This window comes from Dipodomys ordii, unplaced genomic scaffold, assembly GCF_000151885.1.
Source record: "Dipodomys ordii isolate 6190 unplaced genomic scaffold, Dord_2.0 Scaffold5, whole genome shotgun sequence".
Lineage (NCBI taxonomy): Eukaryota > Metazoa > Chordata > Mammalia > Rodentia > Heteromyidae > Dipodomys > Dipodomys ordii.
The window spans coordinates 3,667,456-3,682,239 of record NW_012267221.1 but is presented as its reverse complement, the minus strand read 5'-3'; positions in this window follow the sequence as shown (position 1 = coordinate 3,682,239).

Below are 14,784 nucleotides of genomic sequence, written 5' to 3'. Positions count from 1 at the left end.
TTGGCAGTATTTTATAGGTCATACAGTCATTCTCTCTGGTCAATTGTTCTCTCTCAGCAGCTTTAATTTGTTAAAGTAAAAAAGAAAAAAAATTGTCTTCAGCCTTGAGTATATATGCCTTCCTATTTTCTAACTTTTTGCCTGAACAAACCTATCTTTTAAGCATTCTGTGAACATTCTTTCCTATGAACTAATGATTATGATTAATGCCTTTTTAAATACTAAATGGTAAGACTTTTACTGTGTCTCTATCACCTCTATTAATCTTTTCCAGAAACACTTGAATAAAAGTTGCTAGTCTTACAGGGAATGTGTCGTAACTGGAAACTTGAGAAATGACCCTGGGAATTAGCTTTATTAGAAAGATTTTTTTTTAAAGTGGCCTCATTTTTAAGAATCCCGAAATCCCCTCTAGAACCTGCTTTTTCTCTATTTGATGGATTACATGGACATCAGAATTCCTCTCTAACTCATGCTGTTTTCTTTTCCACTATTTTCTCCTTTCACCAAATAGATACTGAGTACCTGTTATATGCCCATCAGTTTTCTAGGTTTGGCTGGGCCAAATCATGGTTAAAATACCATCTTCTGAGCCTGAGAGTTAATAATCTAGTTAAGAGGTCTAGTCAAGAGCAAATCACCATGCACTGGGCCTGGTTGTGATCTGTATTGGCAAACTGAATTCTGAGTTGATAATAAATAGTAAAAAAATAATGTTGCCATGGGCACCAACATAATAGCCCCATGCTACATCATATTTATAATGTTATAATATGGTGCAAAGGAATATTTTAGTACATCCTAATGGCTAGAGTTAGTTTACTGATAACAGAAGAGCAATGAAAATGACTACGTAGCCAGTGATCACTGAAGTAGTTGCACAAGCCTATAGATTGTTGTGACTTTAGAAGACCAATAGAAGAATCTATCCCTTCTCAACTGAGTATAACATACCTTTTAAATGTGACTGCCTTGCTGCAGATTCATTCTAGCTCCTGTAAAATCTTCAATAGAGAAAATTGGGAAAGACATTTTTAAAAGAGTTTTGCATCATAAAATTTTACTAAAAAATTGAAAATAATTTTAGGAGATGACAAAAATCCAAAAACTATAGCACACTTTCATTGAAAATAGAAAACTGACTGTTTCTAAAATGTTGAGAATACTTGTTTACAATTTGTGACAGTCTAAAACTCTTCTTGAAAGTATTCATGAGCAGTGAATTCTAAGTTTCTTCATCTTTGTCTTTTCCTGAGAACACAGGAAACAAAATCTAATGCATACCCTCCCCCCCCCATTAAAACTTTGCAGGATTTCAAAAGACAACTCTTTTTAAATTTTTATTGTCATTATAAAGGTGATGTACAAAGGGTCTAGAGTTACACAAGTCAGGTAATAAGCACATTTCTTTTTGGACAATGTCATCCCTTGAAAATTCATCTTTAGAATTATTTTTGGATTTTGTTTCTTTTGAGGGGAACTAATGGATTTTTCATGATGATGAAAGTACTCCACCTGTATTTTAAAGCAGCTAATGGAAGAAAAAGACATTCCACAAGAAATGGAAATTAGGTCAATATTTGGTTTATACCACTGCCAGAGTAAGAGCTAACACTGATGCACAAATTATGTGACAAACACTGTCCTAAATAGTTCCTATAACCCACTTCTTCCCACACTGCAAATACATGTAATGAGTTAAATACAGTCAAGTAGAAGGGAATTCAGGAATCTTCTCCAAAGGGTCATTGAAAGAGCAAGATTAGAATTTAGGAGGGCATTTAGCTCTGAAATTCCAATGTTCTACCATAACACCATTTTGCCATGGACAAAAATACTTCATGAGTATGGAATCCAAGGTCTACACCATGGCTGCACAGCTGCTCGGAGCCCATGATATGGCTATATCCACCCTGACCTCCCCAAGTCTGCACCCTCACTAGTCCTCCTCTGATTCTGACTGCATCTTGACTCCCATCATTGTTCTATGTTCTATCCTCTCTTCATTGGCACCTATATTCATCCTGTCTCTTGGGTGGCAGGATTGTGATGAGCAGGAAAAAAAAAAAAAGACCCACCCGGGGATGGTTGCCCTGTGCCCTTCCATAATCCAGGTTTCTAGAACTGTGCTGGAACAAAGGTATTCCAAGACACTAGTTCTAGAATCCTTTAACCTAAAATTGGATGTTGCAGATACCAGCAGTATAAAACAAACAGCTAAAAAAAAAAAAAAAAAAAACGATTTGGCACTCTTTTTTTCTTTATTTTTTCTTTTTATCAGTCAAGGAGCTTGAACTCTGGGCCTGGGAGCTGTTACTGAGTTCTTCAGCTCAAGGCGAGCACTCTACCACTTGAGCCACAGTGCCACTTCCAAGTTTTCTGGTGGTTAATTGAAGAGTCTCACAGACTTTCCTGCCCAGGCTGCTTTGAACCGTGATCCTCAGATCTCAGTCTCCTGAATAGCTAACATTACAGACATAAAGCACCCAGCTGTTTTATCTGAACTTGTTAGTAAGCATTCATTTTATTCAATGTTTTTCACTACTCCCTGAAAGTATACTTGACCTGTGAAACCTAAGCATTGCAAATCTTCATTCTCTCAGGACCTCAATTCTAAACCATTAACTAAACCCAATAGCCTTTTAGCAGACATGCTTAGCAAACATTGCCTCTATATCCATCTCTTTTGGAGTGAAATGCATAATTCTGGTCCTGAGGGGAAAAGAATATCTGAAGGAAAAATAACCAGGGTTTTGGTTAAAGTAAGTCTAAATAAATGTTCACTCACATTTTCTATGGCATAACAGCAATGATTCTTGCTTGGAATTTGAAGATTTCTAAGGTCTAACTTGAAATTGAGACAGAAAGGTCTAACTCAGTTTGGATGAATCTGGGCATGCATAGATGTTCAAGGTTTATGGAATGGTAAGCCATCAGGCAGAAAATGAGAAAAAATTGTATTATGAGCTCATATGTCTTTAGAGTTTTCTTTGAAGTTTAGAAATGTTATAGAAAGATATCAAGAGTTTGCTATTCTAGATTCTTAGCCTTTTTGTTTTTCAAATTATTTTTCTTTACAAAACCTATGTAAATTTATGAAGTCCATTTATAAAAAATGCATACTTATACATATACTCCTATAGCTATAACACTAGGCATGTAAGATTTTTGTCATACTACTCAAAATAACATTTAAAACATAGTTTCTTTCAGAAAATTTTCACTTAATAGTCTTAAATTATGTTTAACCACAGATGATTGAAACAGCTGAAATTAAAACTGCAGATGGGAGGAAACTATGATAGTCCAAATCTATCAGTAATACAAATATACATATATATAAACATATACATATATATTTCTTTGAATGTAAACCTATATTTTTTCCTAGAATTGAAAGGAAGAATACTCAGCTATTCTAATGCCATGCACAGAAATGGGAATGTTACTAATTTGCATAATCGATAATAAAAGAAGTAGCATTAAAAACTACAACATGTACATAAATTGATAGAGAAATGAGGAAACTGCTATATACATATATGGATCAATTAATCTTGAGAGCAAAATAGAAGTAGCAGCTGAGCTCTCCTAAGGGACAGAATAAACCTTCAGTTCCATAGTGAGTGATCACATGATTGACATCTTTCTTTTCTGTGAGAGATTATCCTAATGCTCACTTTGGGATCTGTTAGACTCATCTCTGGCAATACTTAGGCACTCTTTCTGCATATTTAGAATGAAGATGGTAGGAAATCTCTTTATGCTGATTTAAACATAAAGAAATAGGTGTCTGATTAAAAAAAGAAGACATCAGAGACTGAAATCAATCTTCCAGCTACATAGATCTGGGTATGTTTGACCAAGCAAATTCTTGAAATGAAACTGTCAACCAAAAAAAAAAAAAATTCCAAAGCTAGTCAGTTGATCCTTTTGTGCCATGGCTACTTCTGTCATTTCTCTTATGACTGGAGGGGTGGAAAGGTGAAAGTGTTCTGATTAGCATGTAGCTTCCTCGATATCTCCTGACATCACTCAAAGAGAAAATTGAGTTGGAGTCTCAGATCTCTAATGAGACAGAACAGGTCTCAGGAAAATGCAGATATGAGGGCAGTTTGTGGGAAATCTTAGGCAAAATAGTAAATGATGTGTTTCCAGACAATAGAACCCAGATGGCTCTATTTGGGTTGTGCTTACTCTCTTCAGTGCTTTCCATAATTAGATGCCAAGAAAACAGTTTTGATGATAACTTAAATATGGTTTTGTTGTAATCAAAGCACCCTAGAATTATCAATGAGGCTGTTTCTCATAAAACTGGAGGTAAGATCACATATTGTGTTGATTCATTTGTATTGTTTAATGGAGAGCAAAGGATATGATTGGGAAAGGGGTGGCTGGAATAAACCCTTGCTATCGTTTCAGGTTAAAAAAAAAGAAATAAAGAAAAAAAAGCTGGTTTAAAACTGTGGCTTTGCAGTGCACCAGTGGCTCATGCCTCTAATCCTAGCTGCTCAGGAAGCTGAGATCTAAAGACAGCGGTTCAAAGCCACCTCAGGTAGGAAAGTCGGTAAGACTCTCATCTCCAATAAACTACCAGAAAACCAGAAGTGGTGCTGTGGCTCAAGTGGTAGCGCACTCCTCTGGAGCTGAAGAGCTGAGAAATAGTGCCCAATCCCAAAAACTGTGGCTTTCATTATTCTTCCAATCATGTTCAGACATCCTCATGAGTTTTCTGAGGTCCAGGTCCATCTGCTCCACATTCGGTGATTGAACCTCATCTCTTACCAAGCTCTTTCTCTTCCCATCTATAAGGGTTCCTTCACTTTCTTCACTGTCTCTGCCCCAGCCACAGAAGCAACTTGGATTTCTCCTAAACCTATGACTCCCATTGTTCATGGTCCAATAAAAAGCCTTCCAACTGGAGCCTTTGAGTGGATTATAATCAGACCCACAAGTTTATAGGCAATTGTTCTGTAAAAATGAAATTTATACTATTACTTTTAGATACTTGTTGGCCTCCCAAATAAAGTAACAAAGTGTGAGTATTTTCCCCCACATTCCTTAGCTTGCATGGATATTAAACATGCACAAACAAAGTAGGATCTTGTTACTGTGTCCCCTCATGTCTGACTTCTACATATATTTTCTTTTTCCAGAATTACTCTTTTTTCCCCCCTTCTCATAGTTGTCCATGGTTGGTCATGGTTACCTGGCAAATTCATTCTGATCTTTCAGATTTCCATTTTGATCCCACAAATAGAAATACATTCCCTCTAATCCTACAATGTATTTATAGATGTTCCATTGGAAGCAATGGGACTCCCCATATCAGGTTGCCATAAGGACACACCCTATTCATTATTATAACTAAATACCTCACCTGGTTCCTGGGCCATGCTAAGCCTTCAATAAGTATCTATTTAGTAAAGAATAACAAAGTTTCTGTTTATTAAAGAATAGCAAAGCTAGTAGTAATCTTCTTTCATTCTCCCTCATAATACTAGCCACCTCAGCAGAAAGGAAGCAATCATGCCATGTCTATGTTCATCTGAAGCTAAGAGATGGAACCGAAGCAAGAACATCAGCCAGTTAAACATAGGACAGAAAGACATAGAAAAAATGATATAAATAGAAGACAGGATATAATGAACTATATTTGAGACAATAAGAGAAGAATCTAAGACGCTTTAAAGTATGACCCCCAAGTGAATACATGAAAAGTATATTGACCCTTGAGAGAGTCGATGGGATAGGAAGAAAGGAAATGAAGATCTCCTTTCTATAAATTTTTCAGCCTGATATAGCATCAATCATCTCACATAAAAGGGCTGGAAGAACTCAGACTAGACTTCATTACAGAACAAGCTTGAGAAAAATGTGAATATCCCACATATAAGAAATACCCTTATTACCACCTTAATGTTATCTATATGATTTCAATGTGAGAAAAATGAAATAACAAGACTTTTACTTTTTTCTTCATTGAACATTATCCAGATATGAGATAATGTGGTCAACTTTGATTCTTAGCAAATAAATAATTGAGCAGAAAATGTAATTAAAATACAATTTTCTTTGAAGAAAAACTTGCTAATGTGAAAAAAATGAGAACCAGAAAGAAGATGTAGGGGAGTGTTAGAATCCAGGAATGGACTTCTACCTGTGTGGAGAGATGAGACAGACAAAGCCTTCCCATAGTAAATTACTTACTATCTGAGCAAAGCCATGATTTAGGGAAGCCCTCCCACTCATTGTTCTCATGGGAAAATATCAGGACTTTTTCCATTTGTTTGTTTGCTCACTTGCTTCTCCACAAACACAGAGCACTCCTGTAGCTAGCTGTCAACAAGATAGTCCAGGAAACAGTGGGAGCGTTTCGAAAAGGGGAAAGTTCACTGTACAGTTTTTTTGTTTGTTTGTTCCCCAAAGAGATTTATCTTTCTTTGTCTTCCCATCCCCACCTACAATCTCAGCTAACTCTTCAGACAAACATGCCCCAAACAAGTCTATCCAAACCCACAAAGACCACATCCTTAAGTAACAGATAATTATATAGGAGTGATTTTTTTTTTTGGATAGCTTATCTATAATTTTTCATCCTCTTTTTTTTGTTCTTGCTGTCTTATGGCCCTGGTTTTTTTTTTGATGTTGTTTAATCCCAGTATAGCTGTTTCTGTCCTATGTTCAACCTTCCATAATTGTAGTTATCCCAATAATATCCTACAGTGTGCCTTAGCATACTACTGAGGCCAAAATAAAACATAAGTCTTTTAACAACATGAACAAAATTGAAAATGCTTGAAAAGAACTTAAAATTCTCAAAAACCCAGTTTTCTAAATTTGAATTCCTTGTGAAGTCTTCCAATAGTGTGATAACGACCACCAGTTTATAAAATTAATGAGCCTAAGTTTTACATCTCAGCACAGAATATAAGATCTAGCATATACATATTACTCAATATGCATTGTTCAGTAAATAATTTAAAAAAAATTTTCAATGAAATATATGGGCCTTCTTTATATGGAGAGTCCTTTATTAAATGTGTATACTTGGATAAAATTTCAAATTGGTACATTATGAATAAAAGTAATTGAGTTATATTATCATAGATATATATATCATATATATCATATATATGTGACATATATATATACATATATATATATATATATATACATATGTATATATATAGTCAGTCATGGGGCTTGAACTGTGGGCTTGGGTACTGTCCCTCAAGACTTCAGCTCAAGGCAAGCACTTTACCACTTGAGCCACAGCACCACTTCCGGTTTTGTAGTGGTTTATTGGAGATAAGAGTCTCACGGATTTTCCTGCCCTGGCTGGCTTTGAACTGCGATCCTCAGATCTCAGCCTCCTGATTAGCTAGAATTACAGGCATGAGCCACCGGTGCCTGGCTGTATTATCATATTTTATAGATATGATTTCTAAGGATTTCAAGCCCCCCTACCTGTTGCACCAACCACGTGCTCCTTAATCTGCCAAGACCAGGAGCAACAGAATAATGGAGACCGGACCTGGGAACTGAGGTTTGGGGTACCAGGGGATGTGTAGCCTTCCACCAGCAACAGATCCCAAGGTTCCATTAACCAAGGTTTTTATTGGTCAAACTTCAACACGTGGCAATATTTTGTATACAGGTGGTAGATGAGAAGGAGAGCTGGGAAGGAGATTAAACATAAACAGCCTACAGTTTGCATAAACCTAAGTCTACCCTCAGGCTCCCACACAGTTTAAGGTGGAATTTGGGTTCCCCTTAAGCCAGGACTGAGGGACCTTTCCTGGAAACTCTCAGCATTCTGAGAGTGTTTTGGGAGAAAGCATTCTCAACTCCCAGTTCTTTCAGGGTCTCACAGCTTGGATTTTTGGGCTCTCAAATGTATCTTCATAGTGATACTGAAAGGCAAAAAAAAAAAGAAAATAAAAAACTTTCATTTAAATATGGTTAATTTACATAGACAATTACAAGGGATTTAAATAATTATTAACATTATTTAACTCATTTCTAAAATTAAAACTTTGAAGGCTGATAAATGAATAAGTAAATCAGAGAAATTTCCCTGAACTGATTTACCTATCTTTTTTTCTACTACCTTTTTACTGTTTTAGGAAGTGGTATTTCTTTTCTCTTTTACACTAAACATCTCTTGCTTTTAGTGATTCTGAGAGAATTCCTTTATGTTAGCAACATACTTATGTACGATCTTCTTGTTAGTCTAAGGTTCATTCAGGTCTAGCATTTGCCTTATAAACTAACCTCTACAAATCAGTGGGATTTTGTGTGAGTGTGTGGTGTGTTAGTTGTTTGGGTTTTGCTTTTTACTATGTGCTATATGGTTTTAGACATAGCTATGTATCTCCAGTTAGAGACTGTGTTAATGCAGTTTTGAAAGAGAGTAATTCTCATTTTAAATATGCAACTACCTAGGGGTTTTAGGGAAAATAAATTTTGGCCTCTTATTACACAGATATTTACATAATAATAATGATGTACGTGATGTTTTAAGATGTAGAAATCCTAGACATATGTTATTGTTCTATCTGCATCAGTTATGTAATAAATTAATAGAATATGGACTTCTTTTAGAACAGCAAGACAGAAAACAAAGTTCCCTACACCACCAACCCTGTTTCTACCCACCCTTGCCCAGGATTTAAGCTTGGTCTCTTTTTTAAAACATTTTCATTCACCAGTCTTAACATCCAGGTACTTTATTTTTTATTACCTTTATTTACCCAGCCAATTTTGGCACTTGGCAGTGAATCAGGAACTGGATGACAGAACTGTTTTCTCTTAGGATAAAGGTCCCTTAGTCTATGGCCATACAATGAACCCATTCCCTTGCTTCATCGCCATCACCACCACTATTGTCATCATCATTGTCATGGAGATACAGTAAGTTGGCCATTCTGTAGCTGTGGCTCCATGCACCTTCGTCAACTCTCTTTTATTGTTTTACTTTTTGCTGAAAGACTTTTCTTGATATTTTTTTCAGATAAAAAGTTATCATAAAAGTAAAATTGGAAAACAGTAGAAGTAGACTTATGGGATTTTAATTCTCTAAATCAAAAATTCCTTTATGAGACCTTCTAAGATATGGCTTACTCAGTTATATATTGTCATATACGAAAAATGATTACAGGTAATTTATAACACCTGCAAAAAATAATAATGTATTTAAAGAAAACAAAGAGGGCTAAGAAGGTGGCTCAGTGGTAGAGTGCTTGCTTAGCATGCATGAAGCCTGGTTTTCGGTTCCTCAGTACCACATCAACAGAAAAAGCCGGAAGTGGCACTGTGGCTCAAGTGGTAGAGTGCTAGCCTTGAGCACAGAGAGGCTCAGTGACTTGAGAGGCCCAGGTCTTGAATTCAAGCCCCTGGCCTGGCAAAAAAAGAAAAAGAAAAGAAAAAGAAAGAAAACAAAGAAAAGAAATTGAATTGAGGTAAATACAGTGCAGAACCACAATTCCTTTAAGATAGACCATAATTTGCTTTCGATTTTCTTAGTAGACAAAGAAGAGAGCTTTCAAATGCCTATGGGCTACAAAGGCCATTTTTAAAGAATAATAAAATTTTAAGATCAGTACTGCTTTCATAAAATTTGATATAAAAATTTCTATAATTGAGGACAAAGATAAGCAAAAACATCAGTTCTAACTTTTACATTTTGTTTTAATATTAAAACATTCTCCAAAATCTCTTCCATCTAAAGTGTAAACAAAATTGTACTGAATATATTATTTAACATCTGATCAACTTTTAGAGAGTTGCATTATGTATATAGAATTGGGAGTTGTATAATCTGCAGTTCAGTTCACACTCTCTTTTTTCTGCTTCTTTTGTATGTGCTTGTACTGGACTTTGAACTCAAGGCCTTGCAATCTAGCTTAGCCTTTTCATTCAAGGGTGGTGCTCTAAGACTTCGGCCATACCTCTACTTGTTTTTTTTTTTTTTTGCTGGCTAATTGGAGGTAAGAGTCTAACAGACTCTTCTGCTGGAGCTGTCTTCAAATCTTGATTCTCAGATCTCATCCTCCTGAATAGGTAGGCTTACAGATGTGGGTCACCAGTGCCAGCTGCAGTTCACACTCTCAGTCTAACAGAGGAAACAGATGTGTACACGTATGTCCAACAGAACAAGAACATATGATGAAGAATATATAGTTACTTGGTGTGGTGGACACACAATGAATTATAAGAATTGCTGAGACACATATTAAAATCCAGACTCACTCATTTCTTCATTACTTATTATATCTGAGACTGAATTCTCTTTTCTCTGAGGTCAATTCAAAATACTTACATCATAGGTTTGTTGTAAACATTCTAACTTAGTTTCAATCTTAGCATGATTGGCAGAATCCCAGAAAAATTTCTTAACCATCTGATAGTGTCATTTGCCCATCTGACATTCGCATAGAACACCATGCCCCTCTTTAGCACCTCACAGCTATAATTTTGCATTGACATTTATGATTCTTTAACAAACATATGTTCCTGGTTCCTAGCTCAGAGCCTTGAACATAGCAGATGCTCAATAAATTTTGGATGTGGAAATGCATAATTAAATGAGTAAATGCATAAAGAATTAAGATGAATCCATGAGCCGGTGGCTCATGCCTGTAATCCTAGCTACTCAAGGAGGCTGAGACCTGAGAATCACGGTTCAAAGCGGGCCTGGGAAGGAAAGTCTGTGAGACTCTTATCTCCAATAAACAACCAGAAAACTGGAAGTGATGCTGTGGCTCAAGTGGTAGAGTGCTACCCTTGAGCTGAATTGCTGAGGGACAGTGTCCAGGCCCAGAATTCAAGCCCAATGACCAACAGGGGGAAAAAAAAGGAAAAAAGAATGAAGAGGAATAACACAACTCCTGGCTAGCTCAGAATCTGGCTTCTTGGAGATGCTATGATTCCTTGGCGAGGAAATGTCTTTCTTTGTTCTCACAGGACAATGTTTTTATCATTAATTCTTTAGTTTACTATGTAGGAATTCACTAGATAAAAACTTGAAATAATAGGTTATGGATGTAAGCAGGACTGGTTTTTGTCTCACTCTATATCTTGCCAAGCTAATCTGAATAAGCGAGCCATCTTGATTTCCTCAAGTGAGGAAATCCTGGCATTAGGATTAGATGACCAAATCAGAAAAGACCTTAAAATTATAATGAACAATACTTATTGTTTAATATTCATTTAAGATCACAGATTAATAAGAGACCTTTTTACATTGATTGTTAAACAAATTACTGTATATACATATCTATTTAAATCTATTTAACTTGTTGTGTAATGAAAAACTGACACAATGCACACATATCTGTATATATCACAACTATTACCATCATTTTGATTTTGTTCAAACATTTTTCAGTTTGCTAGTAGAGCCTGAAATTAGACAAAAGATTGTCTCAATTAGTATTATACTAAATGGTGAAAGACAACAGCTTTTCTCTTGACATAGAAAAAAAAAACACTTCTATCAATTCTTTTCAATACAGTGCTTGAGGTTCTAGCAAGAAAAATTTGTCAAGAAAAAGTAATAAAAGATATCTACATTGGAAAAGTAGAAGTACAATTATTTTTGTTCACAAATCCCACATTATGCTAGCTTAAGTGGAAAACCTTAAAGTTTATACACATACACACACATACACATACATAGACACATTCAAATACACACACAAGCATACCATACAATAATAAATAGCTAATAAACTGAGAAAGGCTGAATAATATAAAAATCAATACACAAAAAAACAGCTAAATTTTGATTGATTGAGAATGAACCATGCAGAAGTCAAACAAACAGTTTTATTGTCTACAGCAGCTGAAACAATAAAATAGGTATAAATTTAACCAAGGAAGTGGGAAACTGGTATGTTGAAAAACACGAAATAGAAAAAGATCTAAACAAATGAAAAGCTTATTCATATTGGCAGATTAAAAGATAATTTTATTTGCATGGTTATATTATCCAAACCAACCTCCAGATTCAAGGACCTCCCTCCTAAAATGCCCAGGGTATCTTGTGTAAGAATATAAAATCTGGGCCAAGTATGGTTACACATGTTTATAATTTAAACTATTTGGTAGATGGAGGTTGAAAGAATTGTGGTTTGAGGCCAGCTTGGTCAAAAAGTTAGCAAGACTCAACTACTTGAAGATAATAATAATATTTTTAAAAAGTTAGCAAGCTTCATCAACAAAGAAGCTAGATACAATTGTTCACATCTATAATCTATAACATCAGATAGCTATACAGGAGGCATAAAGATAAAGATTGGCTGAGAGAGAGAGTGTGAGACTATCTGAAAAATCAAGCAGAAAATAACTATGGGTGTGGCTCAAGTGGAAGAACATGAGGCTTCAAATTCAAACTATGAAAAAGAAAGAATCCATCCTAAAATTTAATGGCCAAAGCAATCATATCTTGGAGCAGGGGAGGGAACAGCTAAATTGGAAGGTTTAGTGTTCTGATTGCAAAGTTCACTATCAACTACTGTAATAATAAAAAGAGTGTGGTACTGGTATCAATTTATACATACAGATCAGTTGAATAGAGAGACCAGAAGAAGTATTTACTTGTATTGATTTTTTTTTTTACAAATAGGTCAAGACCATTCAACAAGGATAGAATCATCCTTTTACATTAGATTTTTTTTAAGCCTGAATATTCACAGTCAAATAAGTTGGACTTTCACTTTCCATCATATATAACAATTCATATTCACTGTCCCTGAGCAGCTCCAGTTCTGTTTTTTGAGTGGTTAATTGGAGGTAAGAGTCTCATAGGGACTTCTCTGCTTGGGATGGCTTCAAACTGCTATCCTCAGTTCTCAGCCTCCTGAGTAGCTAGGACTACAGACATGAGCCCCCTACACCTGGCTAATGAAAATGATTTTAATCAAAGATTAATACTTCATTTATCAAAGAAGCTATCAAGAGAGTAAAAAAGCAAGGTATAGAATAAGATAAAATATTTCCAAAGTGTACATCTGATAAAAGATTAAAATCTAGAATATTAAATATAAACACTTAGAGCCAGGGACAGTGTCTCACACCTGTAATCCAGGCTACTCAGAAGACAGATCTGAGGATCATGGTTTGAAGCTAGCTCTGGTATCAAAATTCATAAGACTCTTATCTCCAGGAAAGTACTGAAGGACAAGCTGGAAGTGGAGTTCTGGCTCAAATAGTAGAATGCTAGTCTTGAGCAAAAAAGTTCAAGGACAGCACTTAGACCTGCAGTACTGTTTTATGTATACTATACTACGATTTTTAAAGGTCAGGCTTCTTTTTTCTTTTTTTGTTAGTCGTGGGGCTTGAACTCTGGGCCTGGGCGCTGTCCCTCAGCTCTTCAGCTCAAGGCTAGCACTCTACCACTTGAGCCACAGTGCCACTTCCATGGCTTTTTTCTTAAAGGAAGGAATAAGGATATATTTTGGAAGAAGCAACTGTGTAAAAGGAGCCCCTTATGCAGTAGAGGAGTGTATCTATAAAGACACAAAATAACTAGTATATGTCTAGGACAAGCTGAAAAGATCAAAAGCTATGTACATATGACCCTATAAGATGACTCTAAGTGAAATGAACCCCAAGATAGGGACACAATAGGTTTTATCTTTCTTCCTGTTGTTTTTAATGTATATATAAAGTACTATGTGATTTTTTTTGTTTCTTTTGTATGTTCTTCCCCCATGGTATAAACCCTTTTTTCACTGTATTTGAGTCCAGTGCCCTGCATCTTGTACATACATTTTTCTAATTTGGGAAAGGGAAGGGAAATAACAAAATGCTGAGATAAGGATACAGGATGACCAATTGTAACAATGAGATGTACAAGTCTATGTTGAAAATGAACTTTACAACTAAATTGGGGGGGGGATTTGGGGAAGTGGGGAGGGAAGGGATGGTAGGGGAAAAACAAAGGAGAGAGTAGCAATGCTCAATAGGAAATGTACTCATTACCTTACTCAAGAAACTGTAACCCTTCTGCATAGTATCTTTACAATAAAAATATATACAAAAAAGACACAAAATAGAGAAAATATAAGTATCAATTACTTTGTAGTTTGAATTGTTGAGGCTGAATTTAGAAATAACATTTTGTGAATTATTATGACACATGGCAAGTTGGAAATATCTGTTTTTATGAAATTTACAATAAAATTAGACCAGTGTAATGATGACACATTAAAAGAATAATTTCTGTTTTTACCAAGGTTATAAAAGGTTATTCACTGTGTGAAAATGGTCAAAATAACTAGCTGTGAATCTTCATTGGACATAATATACTACAGATAAGTCTAGGATAGTACTTAAAATTTGTTATATATTTATTTTAAAATATGACTTTAAAAATAGTTCTATTTTTGTGTGAAAGCAATTGCTATTAGATTGGGTAAGTAATAGCACTAAAATTCACTCATTCACAGATACTGAAATGTACAATATTTTGTATTGTATGATATTTTAACTTTCTTTTAAAAATGTAGCTGACACAAAGATTATATCTCTATTTTTATATTAAAAAAATCATCCATCACATCCTGTGAGAAGATGTTAATAGTTTTTGGCTCATTCCCAGGACCTCTGCCAGGCTTTCATCTTCAAGAACACAATTGTTTCCTGTATGGGTAACCTCCGGAACAAAAAAACCTGCTCTTCCACTGATTTGGAGGGGAACTTGTAGCATAGTTTATGCATGTCTTTTTGCTGAAGACACATTATCCTGGCAGTATCTCACACATAAAAGTTCCTGGC